Here is a 6,893-nt window from a genome sequence, read left to right on the forward strand (position 1 = left end):
AGAGTTATGTTAAGAGGCTTTTTTCACAACTGTTGGGGTTTCTTTCCAGTGGGGCTTTCTGATGTTGAATGAGGCGTGCATACTGTCTGAAGCACTGTTTCACAGGGCGTTAAAAAAATATTGTCCTCTGATCTGAATTCTCTTGGAATGAGGAGAGGTGAGCATTGCTAAAGAGCTTTCTCACATTCATCGAACTTGTAAGTTTCCCACCTGTATAATTCCTCTTGTGGGTGATCAGACATGAGCTTGAACTGAAGGTTTTCAAAAAACTCAGGGCATTTGTAAGGTTTCTCGCTGGAGTGATTGATATGATTCTGTACCATATCAATGGTACAAACCATTTCTCAAGTTCCTATAACTGCAGAGTTTCTGGTCCCCAATAAAGTCTGAGCTCTGAGGAAAATCTGAGATTTGCTTTGAGTTCTCCATCTTAAATGAGTTTTCTTACATTGTAAATACATCTTTTTTTGTTTGTTTGTTTATGGTATAATAACTTCTTGTCTGGTCAAGACATCTGTGAGGCTTCTGATACATGGGGAGGACTGAGCTCAAGAGCTTTCTCAGCCACATTACAGATATATGGTTTTTCACCGATGTGGATTGTCTGATGTTGAAGAAGGGCTGAGCTCTGGTGAAAGCTTTTATCACAGACACTGTATTTATAATGCAGCTCCTCTGTCTGAGTTCTCATTTTCTGTTGGGCAACGAAGTTCATGCCTAGGAGGAAGCCACTCTCACATGCAGACCACTGATGTGGTTTCTCTTCCATGTGAATTCTTTGATGTACAATGAGGTCTGAACTACAGCTGAAGCTCTTCTCATATTCAAGGCATTTAAAAGTGTGAGTGTGAGTTGCCTGGTGCCTGATGAGGTTGGCACTCTGGGTAAAACTTCTCATATATTCCAAGCATTTATACGGCTTCTCACCTGTGTGGACTCTCTGGTGGACAATAAGGTCTGATTTCTGGCCAAAGCATTTCTCATAGGCACCACACTTACAGGGCTTCTCCCCAGTATGTACTCTTTTATGAACAATGAAGGCTGACCAGTGTCGGTAACTTTTCTCACACTTATTACATTTGTAGGGTCTTTCACCAGTATGAGTTCTCTGGTGGCTAATTAGATCGGATTTCCCATTAAAAGCTTTTTCACACTCCAGACACTTAAATGGTTTCTCACCCATGTGAGTTCTTCAGTGCCTTATGAGGTTTGTACTTCGGCTGAAGCATTTATCACACTCACTACACGAGATACGGTTTCTCACCTGTATGGCTTCGCTGGTGGACAAGCAGATCAGAGCTCTGACCAAAATTCTTGCCACAGATAGCACATGTATAGAATTTTTTACCTGCATGCATTCTCTGGTGTCCTGAAAGGGCTAAGTGGTGCCAAAAGCTCTTCTCACATTTGCTACATTTATAAGGTTTCTCATAACTGTGGATCCTCTGATGTGAAATTAGATCTGAGCTTTGGATGAAGGTTTTCTCACACATATCACATCTATAAGGTTTCTCCCCAGTGTGGGTTCTCTCATACATAATAAGAGCTAAGTTTTCACAAAAGTTTTGCTCACGTTTAAGGCACTGGTATATCTGATCATCTATTTGAGTAATCTCATGCACATGAATAAAAATCTTTTTACCCTTCTGAGGGCATAGTTCTCTGATTATATCTCTCTTCTGAAGTGTACATTTTCCATGGCTCTCTCCTAGGGAGTTTTCCACTGGTCTTTCTGACCCATCATTTTCTTCATAGTCATTTTCTCCGTAAGAACTCGAAAGATACATCTGTTTTAGGCCTTTCAGTCATGAGTCAAGAGGACTTTCAGGCCTCTTTACAAGTTTCCAGCATCACAAGCACTCATTCTTTATGTGGTATTTACAACCCATAACAAGAAAGACTCAAGACTGTCTTCCTTTTGGCTCCAAAAGGTCTCCAGTCCATAGTTGTTAACAATACTCAATTCTTCCCTCCCCCCGGCTGCAGCCGGCGCCGCCCCTCCCCCTGGGAGGGCACTTCCGGTTACTCTCCGGACACTGGGCCTTTGGCTTTCCCGGCGGCCACAGGCTCCGGACGGTGAACGTAAGGGCCCACCTTCAGGAAAAGCAAGCAAGCAGACTTGGGAGGCCGACCATCCTTCTTTGCGCGGCTCAGCGAGGGTAGCTGGGGCCAGGCCATTCAGTATGTGATTTAAGGGCCAACAAGGCCAGCTAGCTTCCCGAGCTCTTTCAGCCTGGCTGGGAAGCGGCCGGCGCCAGCTTCTCTTTCAAGAAGCTTGTCTGTGACAAGAAAGGAAGATACCTAAAGAAGGGTCCTGTCAAAGGAGGGGTTTTGAAGTATAGTTGATTTACAAAGTTGTGTTAGCTTCAGGTGTGCAGCAAAGTAATCAGTTACCGTTGTTCAGTTGCTAAATCATGTCTGACTCTTTGGGACCCCCATGGACTGCAGCATGCCAGGCTTCCCTGTCCTTCACTATCTCCTGGAGTCTGCCCAGATTATATATATTCATATATTAAAGATCGTTTTTTTATAGGTTATTACAAGACATTGAATATAGTCCCCTGTGCCTCCAGCAAAGCCTTGTTTTTTAATCTATTTTATGTATGGTAGTTTGTATCTGTTAATCCCATATTTCTAATGTATCCTTTCCCCCCCTCCTGGCCCCTTTGCTAATTATAAGTTTGTTTTCTATGAGACTGTTGCTGTTTTGCATATAGATTTATTTGTACTATTTTTTATATTTCACATATAAGTGATATTTTATAATATTTGTCTGTGAGACTTACTTCACTAAGAATAATATTCCCTAGGTTTATCCATGTTGCTACAAATGACATTTCATTCTTCTGAGAAATATTTTATTTCATACCACATCTTCTTAAGCCAATTGTCTATTGAAGGGCACTTGGGTTGTTTTCATATCTTGGCTATTGTAAAATAGTATGGCTATGAACATTAGAGTGCATGTCTCCTTTCAAATTAGAGTTTTTGTCCTTTTTGGATATATAATAAGGAGTGGGATTGCTGGATGATAAGGTAGCTCTATTTTTAGCTTTTTTAGAAAACTCTATACTGCTTCAGGTAGTGGCTGCACCAATATACATTCCCACCACAGTGGAGGAGGGTTTCCTTTCCTCCACATCCTCTCTAGAATTTACTGTTTGTAGACTTTTGATGATAGCTATTCTGACTAGTGTGAGGTGATACCTCATTGTGGGTTTTGAGTTGCATTTTTCTAATAATTAGTGATGTTGAGCATCTTTTCATATTACTGTTGGCCATATGTATATCTTCTTTGGAGAAATATCTTTTCAGACCTTCTGTCCATTTATTGATTGGGTTGTTTATTTTCTCAACATTGAGTTGTATGAGCTGCTTGTATAATTGTGGTATTAACCCCTTATTGGCCACACCACTTGCAAATATTCTCTCTTATTCCATACCTTCTTGTCTTTTCATTTTGCTAATGGCTTCCTTTGCTATGCAAAACCCTTTATGTCCCATTTGTTTATTTTTGCTTTTATTTCTATTGCCTTGGGAGATGGATCTAAGAAAATATTGCTATAATTAATGTCTGAGAATGTTTTGATTATCATGTCTTTTTGGTGTCATGTCTCATTTTTGTTATTTTATTAAAGTATAATTGATTTACAATGTTGTATTGGCATGTCTTATATTTAGGCCTTTAAACCATTTTGAATTTATTTTTGTATATGCTGTAAGGGAGTGTTCTATTTGATTTACATGTAGTTGTTTAGCTTTCCCAGCACTTGCTGAAAAGACTCTTTTCTCCATTGTATATTCTTACCTCCTTTGTTAGAGATTAATTGACCATTAAGTGTGGGTTTATTTCTGGGATCTCTATTCTGTTTCATTGATCTGTATGTCTGGTTTTGTGTCAATAACACACTGTTTTGATTCCTGTAGCTTTGTAGTAGTATAATCTGAAGTCTGGGAGAGTTATGCCTCTGGTTTTGTTCTTTTAACTTGGGACTACCTTGGCAATTCTAGGTCTTTTGTTGTTCCAGTCTGTTGACTGCTTTGAGTAATATAACCATTTTAACAATATGAATTCTTCCTGTCAAAGAGTATGGCATTATCTTTCAATTTCTTTGAATCATCTTCAATTTATCAGTGTTTTACAGTTTTCAGTGTATAGGTCTTTTACCTTCTTGGATAAGTTTATTCCTAGATATTTTCTTTTTTTGATGTGATTTTAAATCAGGCTGTTTTACTTCCTGATATTACATCATTAGTGTAAAGAAATGCAACAGCTTTCTGTGTATTAATCTTGTATCTTGCTACCTTGTTGAATTCATTAGTCCAAATAGTTTTGGGGTGGAAACTTTAAGGTTTTTTATAGAGAGTATCGTGTCACCTTCAAAAAGTGATAGTTTTACCTCTTCTCTTCCACTTTGTATACTTTTCTTTCTCTTATCTGATTGCTGTGGCTAGGACTTCCATCACTATGTTGAATAGAAGTGGTGGGAGTGGGTATCCTTGTTTTGTTCCCAAATACAGCAGGAAGGCTTTCAGTTTTTCACCACTGAGTATTAAGTTGGCTATGAGTATGTCATAAATGCCTTTTATTATGTTGAACTATTTTCTCGCTGTACCCATTTTGGTAAATTTTTAATAAGAATGGATGTTGAATTTTGTCAGATCCTTTTTCTGCATCTATTGAGATGATCATGTGTTGTCTTTCCTTTTGTTCATATGGTGTATCACATGATTGATTTGCATATCTTGAACTATCCTTGTGACCCTAGATGAATCCAACCTTATCATGGTGTATGATCCTTTTTATGTGCTGTTGGACTTGGTTTCCAAATATTTTTTTGAGGATTTTTGCATCTGTACTCATGAAAGATATTGGCCTATAATTTTTTCTTTCTTTAAAAAAATTTTTTTTTCTTAATTTTGTAATGTCTTTGTTTGGTTTTAGTATCAGGGTGGGTGATGGTGGCTTCACAGAATAAATTTGGGAGTGTTCCCTCTTTTTTGATTGTTTGGAAGAATTTAAGAAGGATAAGTATACGTTCTTTGTATGTTTGGTAGAATTCCCCAATGAACCTATTCAGTTGGTCTGGGACTCTTGTCTGCAGGGAGTTTTCTATTTTAATTATTACTACAGATTAAATTTCACTTCTAGTAGTTGGTCTATTCAAATGATTCATTTCTTGTTATCTGTTTTGGCAGGCTGTATGTTTCCAGAAACTTGTCTGATTCTTCTGGGTTGTCCAATTTGTTGGCATACAACTGTTCAGAGTATTCTCTTATGATTTTTTGTAATTCTGCAGTGTCAGATGTTATTTCTTCTCTTGCATTTCTTATTTTATGTATGTCCTCTCTCTTTTCTTCTTGGTGAGCCTGACTAGAGGTTTGTCAAATTGTTTAACTTTTTAAAAAAACAGTTCTTGGTTTTATTGATCTTTTTAATTGTTTTGTTCTGGTCTCTATATAATTTTTTCCTCTCTGATCTTTATTATTTTTTCCTTCTCCTGAATTTGAGTTTTATTTGTTCTTCTATTTTGAATTCTTTTTGGTGGTAGACTAGGTAGCTTACTTGACATTTTTCTTGTTTCTTGAAGAAGGCCTGTATCACTATGAACTTCCCTCTTAGATCTGCTTTTGCTGCATTCTGTAGATTTTGTAAGATTGTATTTTCACTGTCATTTGTCTTGAGGTATTCTCTGATTTCTTCTGTTATTGCTGACCCACTGGTATTTAAGTAGCATGTGACTTAGTCTCCATGTATTTGTTCTCTTTCTGTTTTTCCTTCTGTGGTTGACTTCTAATTTCATACTGTTGTGGTCAGAAAAGATGTTTGAAATAATTTCTATCCTCTTAAATTTATTGAGACTTGTTTTTGTAACCTAGTATGTGGTCTATCCTAGAGAACATTCCATCCAAACTTGAAAAGAATGTGTATTCTGGGTTTTTTTGTATGTAGTATCTTATAGACACCGATTAAGTTTAATTGTTCTATTGTGTCATTTAGGAGCTCTGTTGCCTTATTGATTTACTGTCTGGAAGATCTGTCCATTGATGTCATTGAGGTGTTAAAATCTACCACTGTTATTATATTCCTGTCAACTTCTTCCTTTATGTCTGTTAATATCTGTTTTATATATTTAAGTGCTCCTGTATTGGATGCACAGATGTTAACAAGTATATGATCCTCTTCTTGTATTGGTTCTTTTATCATTATATACTGTCCTTCTTTATCTTTCTGTATGGGTTTTGTTTAAAGTCTATTTTTCTGATATGAGTATTGCTAACCCCACTTTCTTGTTGTTTCCATTTGTATCAAATATCTTTTTCCATCCCCTCACTTTCAGTTTCATTTTCACCTTAAAGTGAGTCTCTTGTAGGCAGCAGATTGTAGTTTCTTGTCTTTTAATCCCATCTGCCACTTGATAGGACTTCCCAGGTAGCCTAATGGTGAAGAACCTGCTTGCCCATTGCAGGAGACCCAGGAGACGCAAGTTCATTCCCTGGGTTGAGAAGATCCCCTGGAGGAGGGCATGGCAACTCACTCCAGTATTCTTGCCTAGAGAATCCTATGGACAGAGGAGTTTGGGGGGCTACAGTTCATAGGGTCACAAAGAGTCAGACACAACTGAAGCAACTTAGCACTCACACACACCATCCTATGGCTTTTGATCACAAAATTAGTCTATTGACATTTAAAGTAATTATTGATATATATGTACTTATTGCCATTTTAAACCTTGTTTTCCAGTTGGTTCTGTAATTCTTCAAAGGAGGATTTTCTAAATTTAGAAAGACTAAGCATTTTTATCTGCTGTTGAGAAAGAGCTAGTTGAGAGGAAAGAATGGAAGATTCTGGATGAAGAAAAGACTGAAAAGAAATGGCATCCAAATCAGAG

The 6,893-nt window shown here is 37.5% G+C and overlaps 1 pseudogene; it reads right to left on the minus strand.

Annotated features, from left to right (window-relative positions):
• Window positions 1-377: 377 nt before the first annotated feature.
• On the minus strand, window positions 378-1,692 carry LOC136147523 (zinc finger protein 322-like; annotated as a pseudogene).
• Between the last annotated feature and the right edge of the window lie 5,201 nt (window positions 1,693-6,893).

Source organism: Muntiacus reevesi, chromosome 15 (genome assembly GCF_963930625.1).
Source record: "Muntiacus reevesi chromosome 15, mMunRee1.1, whole genome shotgun sequence".
In the NCBI taxonomy this organism is placed as follows: Eukaryota; Metazoa; Chordata; class Mammalia; order Artiodactyla; family Cervidae; genus Muntiacus; species Muntiacus reevesi.